We start from the raw sequence: 16,141 nt of genomic DNA, 5'->3' as shown, positions 1-16,141 counted from the left end.
TTCATAGCTAGTCTTAACCAAGTTGGGAAAGTTTTATTTCACAGTTCTCCGAGAGTTTTGACGATGAACGCGTGCTGGATTTTGTCACATGCTGTTCTGCATCTATTCATATGATCGTGGGATTTTTCTTTTTTGATTTGTCGATGTCATGGATTACGTCAGTCGATTTTCAGATGCTGGAGCAGCCTTGCATACTGGGGATGAGTCCCAATTGGTTGTGGTGTATAATTCTTTAACACATTTTTTGACTCAATTTACTACTGTTTTGTTGTGAAATTTTACATCTGTGTTCACGAGAGATATCAGTCTGTAGTGTTCTTGTAATGACTTGTCAGGGTCATGCTGGCATCATAGAATGAGTCGGGAAGTGTTCCCTCTGCTTCTGTCTTTGGGAAGAGATGTAGAGAATTGGTGGAATTTCTTCCTTAAGTGCTCTGTAGAATCCACCAGCGAGCCCGTCTGGGCCTGGCACTCTCTGTTTCAGAAGGTAGTTAGTTAATTATTGATCCAGTCTCTCTTGTAGACATGGGCCTGTTCAGTTTGTCTGTTTCTTCTTGTGTGGGTTTTGGCCAATCGTGTACTTCCCAGGAACCGGTCCGCTTCATGCAGGTTATCGAGCCTGTGGATGTGGAGTTGTCCGCAGTGCCCCTTTATTTCCTTTCTGATGTCCATGGCTTTGTGGCAACGTCTTCTCTTGCATTTCTGATATCAGTAGTTTGTGTTTTCTCTCTTTTTTCGTTTCGTTGAATTTTTCTATTGATTTCTTGTTTTCAATTTTATTGATTTCTGCTCTAATTATTATTATTTTTTCTTCTGCTCACTTTGGATTTAATTTGCTCTTTTTCTGATTTCCTAAAGTGGAAGCTTAGATTATGGGTTTTAGTTCTTTCCTCTTTTCAGATATATGCATTCAAAGCTATACTTTTCCCTTTAAGTGTTGCTTTCGCAACAAAATTTGATAAGCTGTGTTTTCATTTTCATTTAGTTAAAAATATTTTTAAAATTTCTCTTTTTGACCCATTTGCTATTTAGAAGTGTGTTGTTTAATCTCTACATATTTTTGGATTTTCCAATTACCTTTCCGTTTTTGACTTCTAGTTTAATTTTATTGTGGTCTGGGAAATGACATTTCTGCCTACTTTTTCAATTCGTTTATTTGTTTTCTGATTGTTGCGTTTTAAGATTTTTCTGTATCTTTTGGATACAGCCCTTTATTACATATGTGGTTTGCAGATGCTTTCTCCCAGGTGTGGCTTTTCTTTTCACCCTGGTGGCACCTGGTGCTTCAACTGTTGCAGGTGGGAGGGTTCATTCGGTCCCTGCTGTTACTTCTGCTAGAAGCAGAAGTCTAGGCTCTTGATAGTTACGTGTTGACTTTGTATCCAATTCCTTTGCTGAATCCTCAAATTGTTTATTAATTTTAACATTGATTCTCTTTGGTTTTTTTTTTTTTCCCCAAATATATTATCAGAACTTCTGCAAATATAGACTTTCCAAGTTTTAGGCCTCTTATTGTTATTTTGCCTGATTACAGAGGTTTCGGGCTGTAGAGGTGTGTGTGTGAGATCAGGTGGCAGCACCCATTAGTCCCTTCCTCAGAATTTTATCTGTGGAGGTGTGATGTGTGTGTGTGTGTGTGTGTGTGTGTGTGTGTGTGTGTGTGTGTGTGTGTGTAAAATCAGTAAGTATTTTATCTGGAATAGATGTTGACTTTTCTGACACCCTTTGTCATCTGTAGAAATCATACATTTTTTCCCCTTAAATGTGAAGATTTATAGTCGTGACTTCTCCGATATTGAACTGTCTTTGCATCTTAAACCCCATTGGGTTATTATATTTATTTTTTAATGTGATGTTAGATTCTCTTTGTTAATATTTTATGTAGGATTTTTGGATTGATACTTTAAAGTGAGGTGTGTTCTGTAGCTTTCCTGTATTACGTTCAAGTATCATAAGGTTTAGATGCTAATGCTGCATAGTTATTTTTTGCTTAACTTGACTAATCCATTCCTGAAAATCAGATATCATAGTGCAAGTCCCTTCCCCCATTATCTTAAATAGGAAAAATTACAATATACTATAAAAATTATAATACACTAGAATCGGTTGCACTCAAAGTCCCCAACCAATTTCTTAAAATATAAGTAAAGCACAGGCAAACAGGAAAAGCAAAAACTGTCACATCAGGACACAAAATGCGTAACAGTGTTTCCTGGTCAGCTCGGTGGAAACGCCGCTAACGAACACGCTGTGGAAACCGCCTCCGTGAAGGCGACCACTTTTCAAACCGTCCACACGTGATTCTGATAGCTGACCAACTGAATGAGGAATCTTGCCTGAGAGTTTCCCCCACATTCTTTTTGTTAAAAATGTTGTATGGAGTCTGGGGGATGTGTACATTTTCCCATAGAAACATCAGCTAAGAGCCCCGACCAGCACTGCGGTGAGAGAGACACATGTCCTCCGGGCACCCAGCAAGCCTCGGGGGCCCTGTGGGGAATGCCGCCTGCGGGCGCGTGCTTCCCGGCGCGTCGTGAGAGGGATCAGAGTGTTCTCTTCGTCCCCTTTTCTGAGATTCAGGCAGCATTAGGGTTACCTGGTCCTGAAAGATTTGACAGAATTCCCTCGCAAGATCCTCTGGGTCTGGTTTTGCTATTGTTTGGTAGGGTAGTTTTTGATAATTTCTCTATATCCGTGTGGATATTGGTCTCTGCAAACTTTCTTGTCTCCTGAGATCAGTTTGGTAAATTATAATTTCCTTATAAATGATCCATTTGATCTAGGTTTTCTAATTTATGTACACTTGTGCAAAGAATCGCTTAATTTTTTTCAGAGTTTTTCCTTTCCTTAGTTCTTAAGTTCTCTTGCATTTATTTCCTTTTGGAACTTAGAATTTTAAAAATCTTTAAAAAAATTTTACTAGCAATTACATTTATTTTTTATTTCCATCCCCCCTCCCCTTTGGCAACCATCAGCTTGTTCTCTGTGCCTGTGAATGTGTTTCTGTTTTGTTTGTTTGTTAATTTGTCTCTTTAGATTCTGCACATGAGTGAGATCATACGGTATTTGTCTTTCTCTGCCTGACTTTTTTCACTTAACATAATACCCTCCAGGTCCATCCACGTTGTCACAAAGGGCTAGATTTCATTCTTTTTTGTTGTTGAGTAATATTATATTGTGTATATGTACTACTTCTTCTTTATTCATTCACCCATCAATGGACACTTAGGTTGCTTCCAAGTCTCAGCTATTGTAAATAAGGCTGCAATGTACATGGGGTGCATGTATTTTTTCTGATTGGCGTTTTTTGTTTTCTTCAGATAAATAGCCAGAAGCAGAATTGCTGGATCATAAGGTAGTTCTATTTTTAATTTCGGGGGGAACCTCCATACTGTTTTCCATAGCGGCTGCACCCATTTGCCATCCCACCAACAGTGCACGAGGGCTCCCTTTTCTCCACATCCTCACCAGCGCTTCTGTTTGTTGATTTATTGATGATGGCCATTCTGACAGGTGTGAGGTGATATCTCATTGTGATTTTAATTTGCATTTCTCTGATGATTAGTGATGTTGAACAGCTTTTTATATGTCTATTGGCCATCTGTATGTCCTCTTTGCAGAAATGTCTATTCAGGTCCTTTGATCATTTTTTACTTGGAGTGTTTGTATTTTTGGTGTTGAGTTGTATGAGTTCCTTATATATTTTGGATATTAGCCCTTCATCGGATATATCGTTGGTGAATATCTTCTGCCATTCAATAGGTTGCCTTTTCATTTTGTTGGTGGTTTCATTTGCTGTGGAAAAATTTTTTGATTTGATGTCATCCCACTTGTTTATTTTTTCTTTTGTTTCCCTTGTTTAAAGAGACACATCTAAAAAGATATTGTTAGGAGCAGTGTCAGTGAGTTTACTGCCTATATTGTCTTCTAGGAGTTTTATGATTTCAGGTCTAACATTTAAGTCTTTAATCTATTTTTAGTTTATTTTTGTATATGGTATAAGAAGGTGGTCCAGCTTCATTTTTTTGCATGTGTCTGTCCAGTTTTGACAATACCAATTATTAAAGAGTTATGCAAAGAAGTGGCTTAATTTCAAAAAATTTCCTCTGGTTCAGTGTTTTTCCTTGTCTTTTTTTATCCTATGTATTTTGTGGTTTCTTTTTCTTTTCTTAAGTAAACTAGTTTGTGGTTCATGTATTTTTTAGATTTTTGAAAAAAGAAACAGCTTTTTAATTTTATTAGTTCTACTATGGTTTCATTGTTAAATCATTACTTTTCAACTTTATTGTTTTTCTCATTGTTTTTTGCTTTACTTCGTTGTTCCTTTTCTAGCTTGTTGACTTGGAGACTTAGTTTATTTATTTTGTTCTTTGATTTTTATTTTATAATTATTTAAGGCTATGAATTCTTCTCTGATTACTAATTAATTTGTACCCTTACAGATTCTGACATCCGGCATCTTCATTTTCATCGAGTTTTAAAGAAATTATGTAATTTTGATTTGTGTTTCTCATTGGTGTTTGTGGGGTCCTTGGAACTTTATACACAATCTGCAAATGAACAATTTTACTCTTACGTTCTGATGTATATGCCTTTTATTTCCTTTTCTCCTCTCTTTGCACTGGCTGTGACTTCAGTACTGTGTCGGGTGGCAGTGTTGAGAACTGGCACCCCCCTCTTGTTCCAATTTTTGGGGGGCATTCAGTCTTTCAGTAGTAGGTGTGGTGTTAGCTGTAGTGTTTTCCATTTTTCCATAGATATGATTTATCAAATTCCCCATTATTTCTTTTTTTCTGAGAGGTTTTACATTGATGAGTGTTGAATTTTATCAAATGATTTTCTGGCATCAGTCGATACGATCGTGTGTTTTCTTCTGTGATGTGGTAGTTTACGTCAGTTTTCAAGTATTAAGCTGGCCTTGCATGCCTGGATGGAATTCTACTGGTTGTTGTGTATCATTATTTTTATTTATTGCTGAATTCCGTTCGTTGATGTTTTATAAGGAGTTTGCCTCTGCATTCATGAGGGACATTGGTCTGCAGTTTTCTCTTTGGTATTCTCGTCTAGTTTTGGTATCAGAATACTGAATTCATAAAATGGAGGTTTTCCTTCAGTTTTTTGGGAGGAGGTTATGTAGTTTGTGTTCATGCTCTTTTAAATGTCTGGTAGAATTTACCAATGAAACATTTCTTTTTCGCAATTTAAAAATTATCATTAGTAGTCATAGGGCTGTGTTATCTCTTTCACATTGGGTAAATTGGAGTAGTTTGTGCTTTTGAACGAATTGGTCCATTTCATTTGAGTCGTCAGGTTTATGTGTGTATAGTTGTGGTCCTTACCCTTCTTTTGCGGTCTTCATTTTCTGGAGTGACAGCCCGCATCGTTGCTGATATTGAGAATTTGTGTCTTCTTTATTTTTCCTTTGTCATTCTCGCTAGATGTTTGTTAATCTCGTTGCTCTTTACAAAGAACCAGATTCTTGTTTCACTGATTTTCTCTGTCATCTTCCTGTTTCCAATTGCATTTGATTTCTGCTCTTTATTATTTTCTTTTTTTTCTGTTTACTTTGCATTTATTTTGCTCTTTTTCGGTTTATTGAGATGGGAACTTGGATTATTGATGTGAGTCTTTTCCTCTCTCTCAGTGTAAACTGTTAGTGCTACGCATTTTCTCCTTAGCACCGATTTAATGTGTGCCACAGATTTTGTTATGTTATATTTTCATTTTCATTCAGTTCCATTAAAAAAATTTCCGTTAAGACTTCGTCTGACTCATGAACTATTTGGAAGTGTGACGTTTAATTTCCCAGTATTTGGAGCTCTGTTCCCCTTTTAATCTTTCTGTCATTGACTTCTGGTTTGATTGCTTTGTGGTCAGTGAACACCCTCTGCATAATTTCAGTTCTTTATGACTTGTCAAGGTTCATTGCACAGCCCAGGGTACGGCACGTCTTGGCTTATGTTCTGCGTGCGCTGCTGCTTTGAGTGGAGCGCTCTGCTCTGTAGGCACCAGCAAGACCCTGGTGGTGGGTGCTGGGGAGTTCTGTGTGAGCGCCGGTTTTCCATCCAGGTGCTTCAGCTGTTGAGAAAGGGGTGCTCAGGTGTCTTACTGTAAATGTGGATTTGTCTCTTTCTCCTTTCAGTTCTCTTAGTTTTTGTTTCACATATTTTGAAGCTCCGTCACTGAGTCCATACACATTTAGAATGGCTGCCTTTCTGAAAGATTGACCCTTCTGTCATTCTGTAATGTGTCTGTCTGTACCTGATAATTTTCTCTGCTCTGATGTCTACTTTATCTAACATAAATATACCCAACTCTGGCTTTATTTTGGTTAATGTTTTCATGGTATATCTTTTTCACCTTTTACTTTCAAACTAGCTATGTAGTTATATTTTAAGTTAGTTTCCTGCAGACATCATATAGTTGGATTATGTTTTTAATCTAGTCTGTCACTTGTCTTTTATTTGGCATATTTAGACCATTTACTTTTAATGTAATGATATATGTTATGGCTTAAATCTGCTGATTTACTTGTTTGTTTGTTTGTTTGTTTGTTTGTTTGTTTGTTTATTTCTGTGTTTTTGTTTTTTCTGGCTTCTATTTCCTGCCTTCCCGTGGGTTACTTGTGTACATATGAGTATATTTTGATTTAACTATAGTATTTTTGAGTGTATCTCTTTGAGTGTATTGTTTTTTAATGGTTGCCCTAGGTATTATATATTTAACTTTGCATTATATATTTAACTTTTCCCTGTCTACTAGAGTTGTCATTTTACCAGTTTGAGTGAAGCACAGAAACTTTGCCTTTTTTTTCCCCTCCTGATGTGTAATTGTCTTAATATTTCCTCTGCACTTATTTAGAACCACACTAGTTTGTGTTATTATTTTTGCTTCAACTTAGAAATTTAGAAAACTGAAGAGGACAAGAAAGCGTACTGTGTTTGCCCGTGTTTTTACCCCTCCTGTTCTCTCTTCCTTCCGGCGGTGCCAGTGCTGCTTCTTTCTGTTCGGAGGGCCTTCCTCGGCACCCTGTAGGGTAGGTCTGCAGACGGCAGGTCCTCTCAGTGTTTCTTCATCCGAGAATGTCTGGACTCCCTTCTTCCCTGAAGGATATTGTCACTGGGTATAAAATTCTGGGTTGACAGTTCTTTTTTTTTCAGCACTTGAAAAAACGTGTGCCTCTTCCTTCTGACCTCCATGGTTTCTGATGAGAAATCCACTGTCATTCGAATTGTTTTCTTCCTATAGGTAAGATGTTGTTTCTCTCTCGCTGCTTTCAAGATTTTTGTTTTTCTTTATATTTCAGAAGTTTGACTATGATGTATGTTAGCATGGGTTTCTGTAGGTTTATCCTGTTTGGAGTTTGCTCAGATTCTTGAATTTGTAGGTTCATGTCTGTTTGCCACATTTGGAAAATTTTCATCCATGATGTCTTTGAATGCGTCTGCAGCTCTGTCCTCTTTCCCTTTTCCTTTCAGGACTCTGCGAACATGAATGGTAGCTCTTTTTTTATAGTCGCAAAGGTCCCCGGGGCTCCGTTCACTTTTTTTAGTCTCTCTTCTTCCTGTCGTTCGGGTCGGGTGATTCCTATTGTTCTGTCTTCCAGGTTGCTGATTCTTTCCTCTCCATGCTCCATCCTGCTGTTGGGCCCATCTGTTGAGTTTTAAATTTCAGTTATTGTACTTTTCAGTTCTGAAATTTCTGTTTAGTTCTTCTTCACATCTTCTATTTCTTTGCTAAAACTTTTTTTCTTTGCTGAGATTGCTCTATTTTTTCATTTGTTTCAAGTGTGTTTTTAATAGTCTGTTGGAGCACTTTTATGATGGGTGCTTTAAACTATTGTCAGATAGTTCTAACACCTGTGTTATCTCGGTGTCTACTAATTGTCCTTTCTCATTGAAATTGACGTTTTCTTGGTTCTTGGTGTGACAAGTGATTTTTTTACAAGACATTCCGATATTATGTTATGAGCCTGTAAGTTGTATTCAAAGTTCTGCTCCGGGGGTTGGGGGGAGGCTGGAAGCTGCCTCGGTCACAGATGGGGTGGGAGTGCAGGGCCCTCACTTGACTATTGATACCAGTGGGGTGGCTCCTTGTCCCAGCTGGACTGGGGTGGGGGCTCTAGCTCCTGGCTGGGCCTCCACTGATGCGATCCTGCCTAGGAGGTGTGGGACTCCCCCTCTGCTTCCACACAGCCCCTACTGACATAGCAAGGGTTGACCTTGTTACCTCTGGGTACTGGCAAAAGTCCTGGCATTTTACTGGGATTCACTCGAGCAAGTCGAGGGAAGGCGTAGGTGGTGATTGAAGTCCAGGCTCCCAGGTGACCTTCGCAGATGGTGCGTGGGTTATGGGTCTTGCCGCCGCGGAGTGGGGTGTGAGAGTTCCTTTCGGCTCTCTCTGCTCGTGCCCCAGCAGGGCCGTGGGGTGCCTCATCACAGGCTGTATTGGCTGGGTGTCTAGGCTCTTCACTCGGTCTCTGCTCACGATGGGGTAGGGCTGCAGTGTCTTCTGTGCATGTGGCTGTGGCCGGGCTGTTTCGTCTGCAATAAGTCTCTTGTCCTGCTAGGCTGCTCGTCTCCTGGTCCTGTGCCTGGGAAAGCCGCCTTTTGTCGGGGCCCTAAAATCTGTGCCTGCCACTCTGGATTCCTCCTTCTCTAGTACCAGGGATATTTGAGGCATGGAAGGAAACCTTATGCTGTGTTGCTTCTCAGGTCCCAGTCACTAGCCAGTGTGCTTTCTTTTCTCCACCTTTCAGAGCCTTTCCTGGTTGACTTTATATGTGACATCCTGGGCTTTTAGTTGTGCTTAGTGAGGTGAGTAGGGGAAGCCCTTCCATTTCATTTCCCCAGAAGCGGAAATCTCGAATTAATTTTTACACATGGCATCAGGAAAGGGTTGAGATTCCTTTTTAGCCACCCTTCCCCACAGTGTCCATTGGTTTCAGTACCATTTGTGGGAAAGGCTATCTTTTTCCCATTGAATTACTTTGGCACTTTTGTCAAAAACCAATTGGTGGGTGTTATTTCATTTCAGAAGAAATTTCTGGGATTGTAGTTTTAAATGTTAGTTCAACTACATTCTTTCATTTTTGTTTTTCAGCGTTGTAGTTATACAAATGTTGGATCTGTTTTGTTTGTCTTCTGTATGGCTTTCTCTCTGATCCTTTTGAAAACTCGTTCCTTATTTCTTATTTTTTCTCTTGGCTCATTTCACTTGTATCTTATTTTTCCTTTGCTCGATTTTCACTTGTATCTATTTTCTCTGGGACTTCTTGTGATTCCCGAGATGATTTTGTCTTTCTCTTTAATGTATTTTCTCAGATTATTTTGTATTTTTAAAAAGCATTCCTCTCCTGAGGAATACAAAATAATCTCATCCTTCATCTCATAGCTGTCTGTATGTTTTTGTGTTGAGCTTTTGAATCTGATTTGTGTTTTATCATTGTCGTTAGGAGTTGCTTGTTTAATAGCACTCACTTCGTGTTGGAAGGTCGTGTCACAGGCCTCTGCTTTGCGGCTGTTTTTCTGTGGAGTACTTTTATTAGCTGAAAAGTTTTCGTCCTTACTTTATATTTTCTTATGGTAAAAGCTTTGTATGGATGTCGGGCCCCTTTTTCTGATAATGAGAAAGTGTGTGAAACTTTCCTGGACCGGCAATTACGTGTGATTTTGTGGTGAGCAGGGGTGGGGGGGGCAGCTTGCTTGCTTTCTGGTTCGACACCCCGCTCCCAGTGCAGTGAGATCCTGTTTTCTCACTCGGTCAGACCTTGGGGCCTGTCCAGTCTGTTCAGATTCTTTGGTAACACCCTGCCTCTGCAGGACCCTGGCCCGCAGCCTTGTGTTTCTTTCTTTCCCTCCGTCACTGAGCCACCAGAGCACCACACCCTGCAGTGCCTCTGTTTCCTTCAGAACCAGTGTCTTCCCAAGGCTGCTGCCTCCAGCCCTGGGTACTTTCCAAGCTCTTCCTTTCAGGTCCCCAGGAGGAGCGCTGACCCTCCAGGGCTCAGACCTGTTCCCAGTGTTTCTCTGCTCAAGTGAGCTCCTCTCTGATGGACACCAGTTGATGTCCACAGGCCTGCCCACTGGGGCCGTCCTGCACCCTCCCTCCAGCACACAGTCCCCACCTGATTCTGCAGACCTCAGAGGTTTGTGTCCCCGCTCACATGTGAATTCACGTTTGCAGTTTTCTTATTCCCCACATGCTGTAAGTGTGGACTGCGGATGCTTTTACTCCCGTTCCTTATTTTCCATATGGCTGACGGGGGGGTGTGGGAGAAATTCGGGTGTAGGTGGGAACCCCCCCTTCATATCTGCTGGGTTTGTGGTCATGGCCGCCTTCGCATTTCTGATCTCCCTCCTTTCTGATCCCCTCCCGTCCTGCCTCCCTCCCATCTTCCCTCCCTTCCTCCCTTCCTTCCTTCCTTCCTTCCTTCCCTCCCTCCTTCCCTTAATAAGCCCTTTTCCTCCTAAAGGTTTGTCAATTCAAATAGACCATCAAAGTCTGAATCTTTGGCTTTCTTGATCTTCTCTACTGTATCTTTGTTTTCTGTTTCGTTAGTTCTGTTCGGGTCATGACATTTCAGCCTTTCTACTTTGCTAATGTAGAAAGACTAAGTCTCACTCTAAGAATTATTTTAGTTGCATCTTACATGTTTTGAAACATCCAAATTTTTAGTTCTATATTTTTTTTCCAAGTTTTGTTATGATTTCTTATTTGACTCATGAGTCATTTATAAGTATGGTTTTGAATTTCCAAATGTCAGAGGTTTCTTTATGAGTTTTTGAAAACATTTGTTGTTTTTGTTTTCTGTTGACTTCATTATCCCTTTGTGTATTTCATCACTCCTTGGATTTCATGTCATCCATTTTTTTTCTCCTTTTGCTCGAAGAACATCTTTTCTAATTTATTTTAGTGAGATTTGATGGCGGTAAGTTCTGTTTGCCTGCAAAATCTTTATTTTGCCATTGCTTGTGAAAAGTGGTTTCACGTTTCATGGAACTGTAACCAGTCACCTCCTGTCGGCTTACTGGCACTGTGGCACTGCCTTGTGCTCCTGCAGCCTCTGCTGAGAACGTCCGAGCCGTCCCTTCGTATGGCTCTGCCTTCTCTCCGTGGCTGCTATGGAAAACCCTTTTTACTATGGAAAATGGAACCCTGAAAGTAGAGACTCAGCGTAATGAACCGCCATGTCCTTCCCACCCCCCTCAGGAAGTCACTCGCATTCTTCCGGTTTCCTTTCTCGTGCATGTCTTCGAGTGCCATTTCAGTCTGGCCGTGCCTGTGAGCGTCACCGACGGTCAGGGACTTTGCAACCACGGTGGCTTTGTTGCACCCAGCAGTGCTGATTGTAATTTCTTAGTATTACCAAACACTTACCCCAAATTAAAGTTTTACCAATTATTTCAAAAGTTATTTTTTACCATTGATTTGTTTGAATCAGGCTGCAAACAAGGTTTGCTTATTTGACTTGCTTTGTAATCTGTCTACGTCCTTTTCCTCTGTAACAATTTCTTCTCTCTACTTTGCCTGCCATTTATCTGTTGAAGAAACTATGTCATTTGTCCTGTAGAATTCCCCACATTCTGAATTTGTTGGTCGCCTCGTGGTGTCACGTGGTACAGCGCTCTGTCCTCGATCTCTCCTGCTAACGGGCCATTAGGTCCGACGCAGGCCTTTGGGACCTTGGCGCTCTTGGAATTTGTTGTTGGCGCTGTCCTGTGCCATCTCGACAGTGGCACCCTGTGGTTGTGACAGCCGCAGATATCTTCAAACCCGGGCAGATGTGCCCAAGAGGCAAACTAGCCCTCATTTGTGAACCACAGAGCTAGAGATGGGGTTGGAATCCAGATAAACCCCTTTGAGAGCTGCATGGGTGTGGGTGCCCGTTTCCTGTCGCAAACCCCGGGAGATTCGCAGGGCCCTGCACTCTCCAGCATCCAGGCCGGTCCCTCTGCTCTAGGCTCCCCCACCGCCATCCCCGTCAGTAGCTGCGGATAATGGCTGCCAGATGTCATCAGGTAGCACAATTTAATGTCTTTATTATTTTGACCTTTTCTGTAAGGAAGAACTCACCCTATCAACTGTTTATCCTGAAATACAGTTTGCATTTGCATTAAGTCAGAATCATGCTTAATTCTGACTTTATTTAGTGTTCAGGTTTTAAAAATTGTGAGCTGGTGCCTTAGGGACTCCAGATGTGACCAGCGAGAGGTTTAGGAAAGACGTCTTGATGAGCTTTCGGGTTTTAGCATGCATGACGTGTGCAGTCTTGTGGCACACTGTTAGCTTCTCATGCTCCCGCGGTCCCGTTTTTGGCCATTCGGAGTGCCTTAATGTCGCCTCTTTGGGGCTTGTCATGTGCCTGTGGTGGTCCTTGGCGGCTCTCCGGTTTTCGTGGGAGCACGTTCCTGGACCCTTCTGTTCCTTCCCTGCCCCAGACCTGGGTGGGGCCATTCCTCTGAGAAGATCTGGGCTCTGGCCACCGGCTGTCCCCGCACACCTCCCCAGCTCGGTGCACCTCTGCCTCAGAGGCCTTGGCCTCAGCCCCTCCTTAGGGCACCGCCCTGATTGCTGGGGGTGGGCAGGATATGAAGCCTGCAGACACCCCAGGTAGCTCTCTCCAGCAATGGGTTGATGGGACATGCAGTGGGTCAGGACACCTCCGAGCTTCCGTGCAGACCCCACGCCCCTGCGGGAGCCAGCTCGCACTACGTGATGGACACAGCTCTGTGGTGGCTTTCTGCTCCCCGTTCTGCCTCCTGGTCCCTCCAACCTCTCCTGGGGACGTCCTTGGTTCGCAGTCCCCGAGGACCTCCTGCTCGGCTGCTCCCGTAGCGGCTGACCTGCTGGGCGGCTCCTCAGACGGGGCCGGGCACCTGCTGGCCTTGGGGTCGTCGGGGGCCTTGTGTTTCTTTGTCCTTGGGAATCCAGATGTGAGATTGTAGGGGTTTGACCTCAATTCCTTGATTTTGTGTTTGTATCTCTTCCCTTATCCTGAAAATTTTGACTTTCAACTTTTTTAGAGCAGTTTTAGGTTCGCGGTAAAAGCAGCAGGCGGAAGTATGCCGTAACCCCGGCTCCTGCGGGCCCGTGGCCACCGCCACCATCAGAGCCTCCGCCGGGTGGTGCTGCCGTCCCAGGCGGCGAGCCCAGGGGCCCCGTCCGCACTGGGGTGCTCCGTGTGTATCTGCGGGCTCGGGCAGGCGCGCACGTGCCCCGCGGCAGACCCGCACACCGTGCTCGCACTGCCCTAATGTTCTTTGTGCTTTTAACTTTGTTTATTCTGTTTTAAAAACGGCATTCTTTTAAAAATCGTACTTTGTAATTATTTGCTCCTACTCTGCAGAGATACAAGCAGTATTTCGTCCAGTCACAGAGCTGCCAGGCTTTCTTGTCGCTCTCCATGATTTTTCTGTAGATTATTTTTGTTTTCTGTGTCGCCACAGTTAGACTGCCTATGAGTGTATAATGTTTGACCCATGAACTCTTCAAAATTTGCTTTCAAATTTCCACTTGTAAAATTCGAATCTTGATTAACCCTTTGTGTTTGATTAGTGCCTTAATTTCCAGCTTAATCGCACTGTGATTGGAGAGCACAATCTGTATGACAGTGAGGGGAAGTTTGCCACCCCACAACATGCTTGTTGTGATATAGATTAGTTTAAACTGGTGATTTTTTAAAAAACAAAAGCCTCAGAAATAACCTTTGACCCTCCCCCACCTGCCTAAGGGAATGTGGATAGAAACACCTCTTGAAGGAAGGGGCGTCATCTTGGCATCATGGCATGAACTGGGTGTGCAGATGGGAGGAACAAGCCAAGTCTGATTGAGTCCTCTGCACCCCACTGCTTTTGGGGTCCCAGCAAGATTCGTTTATGTGTTTGCTCTTTTTGCCTACTTTCCTTTTGAAGCCAGACCCCTGCCCACTTCTCCTCAGTCCAGAATGGCATAGAAGCCTCAGCTGCCCCACGTGTCCCTAGTTCGCGTATTCTTAGGGATCCCGTGCGCACTGTCCCTTGAACGTTGTTGAATCAGGAGGCTTTCTAGACTCGAACGACAAAGTTTTATTCAAGGGGCTTAAGATTTGCAAATGAGGGGGCTCTTCCAGGTGACACCAAGTGTTTTGAAGAAAACAGAAAAGTTGAAGGTGCTTATGGTAAAAGTACATCCTTGGGAAGAAGCGGTCCTGCCTTCGTAGCTTCTGGGCTGGTCCGGGTGGCGACTCCCCGGTGACAGGCCACCTGGCACGCAGGCATCCTGCCCCAGGTTCTTCAGGGGCCAGGCCTCGGACCATGCACGCCTCCAGGCACTGACGCGCGGCCGAAAAGTTCAAAGGTCTGAGTCCTCAGCCGAGGCAAGATGGAGCCTCTTCCCCACGTCGACTCATTCTGGTCGGAGGAATCTTGCTGACGGGGCTGTGTGACTGCGTTTTGTTGCTTTAGTCTCTTTCATACATAATGAGTTTGGTCGTTTTCTCTCGTTGATTATCTTGTGTCGATTTGATTATCAGTCCAGCCGAAAGAACTTAGAAGGGTGGAAGGAAAATTACTTTTCCACCCCACTGTGGTTTCCTTTGAGACATCTGAGACAGTGCATTATAGCTCAGTATATAGTCCGCGTTTGTCGCCGTGCCATGGGAGCTTAAAAGGAACACGTTTTCTTCACTTTGGGGAACACTGGGCTTTTCATATTTGTTGTGTTACTAGAAAGCCCATGTATTTGCTGATGTTTTTCCTGACTGACCCGCTGATAGTTGGGAGAGGTACGCTGAAATCTCTTTCTCTCTGTAGATCTGTCAGCTCTTGCTTTACGTGTGATTTATTTACTTAACGCAGTGATTCTGAACAGTTGGAAACATGCAGCATTGGCACGGGAGATGGTCTGGCAGGTGACCCAGCACTCACTCCTGTAAGCGGTTCTGAGACGGAAACCGCCCGCTGCGGCCCGAGGTCCCTGAGCAGCTCGGCAGCATCTGGAGCGAGGAAAGGCCGGCGAGAAGCCGGAGGTCCAGGCAGCCCAAGGCCCTCGCACCCGTCGGGGGCGCTTTCGTGCCAGGGGACGAGGATGCGGGGGATGCATTAGCACAGCGCAGGCTGCTGTCCGCACGGGGACCTCGTGGCTGGGGCGGGTGGAGGCCGAGGTGACAAGCCGCTCTTTATTGGGAGCCTTTTTAAAAAATTTCTCTTTAAAAACTCTTTTTATTAAAATATCAGGGTTTGCTTTTTGCACAGTAAGCTGCGTGCTGCCTGTGCGAGATGGTCGTGTCTCTGGAGCTGACCCTTTTGTCCTCTCGTGGTGATTCTCTATCAAGTCAGTGATGGTCTATTTCTTACGGTGCCTTTTCCGATGTGACTCTGCCTGAGCCTTTTCCTTTTCACATGAACATTTGCTGGGTGGTCCTTTTGCCCATCTTCTGACTTTGAGCCTCTGTGTGGCTGCCCATCCCAGCTCTTAGAAAGGACACATCACCGTGTTTTCCACAAACCCAGCCCGACGGTCCATGTTGGCTCGCAGCCAGGTTCACTCTGCTTGTGTTTACTGTGATTGTGGATTCACTTGGGTTTGTTACACCCATTTTAGGTTCTAACACGTATTCCATTTTTCCTCCGTTTCCTCATTTCTAACATTGAATAATTGGTTGTTTATGCGGCTCAGAGCCCTGGTCCTCACGCAGGCTCTGGGGTCACCACCCTCTTCCTGCTGCCCTTTGTCGTCCTCTCTGCCTCTACGTCTCTTGTAAGGAGTGAAAGTGAGCTGTGACGGTGGCGTTGGCTCTGAGTCCCGCCAGTCTCCCCGGCATCTCTGAGCTCTTGGGAACTCTGCCACCCACGAGGATCGAAGCGTACGTTAGGGTAGTTAAAAATGATAACCTCATGTGAGAAGAATACTGTGTACGGACCACAAAGTCTTCTTAAAAAGGGCCAAGGTCATGGTCATTTGAACCCTGGGGAGTTTGACCCTGGGAACTGAGCTGGGGAGGGGCTGCTGAGAGCCCAGGATGGTCTCAGGTGACATTGGAGCAAAGATGTGGGAAAGAGGAGAGAGAAGTGACAGGCAGGGCAAGGTAGGGCCACCCGAAAGCCAGCGTGGCCAGAGCCAGGAATTGAGGACTGGAGCACGGGCAGGCAGTGTGGGATTG

The 16,141-nt window shown here is 43.7% G+C and overlaps 1 protein-coding gene across 1 annotated transcript in view; it reads left to right on the top strand.

The window, feature by feature from the left end:
* The window catches only part of CACNA1B (calcium voltage-gated channel subunit alpha1 B), a 71,599-nt gene that overhangs the window by 3,302 nt on the left and 52,156 nt on the right, over positions 1-16,141 (top strand). The gene's annotated exons all lie outside the window — the stretch shown is intronic.

Source organism: Pteropus vampyrus, unplaced genomic scaffold (assembly GCF_000151845.1).
Source record: "Pteropus vampyrus isolate Shadow unplaced genomic scaffold, Pvam_2.0 Scaffold157, whole genome shotgun sequence".
Lineage (NCBI taxonomy): Eukaryota > Metazoa > Chordata > Mammalia > Chiroptera > Pteropodidae > Pteropus > Pteropus vampyrus.
Note: the sequence above shows the minus strand (reverse complement) of the source record. Positions and strands in the feature narration are given on the sequence as shown.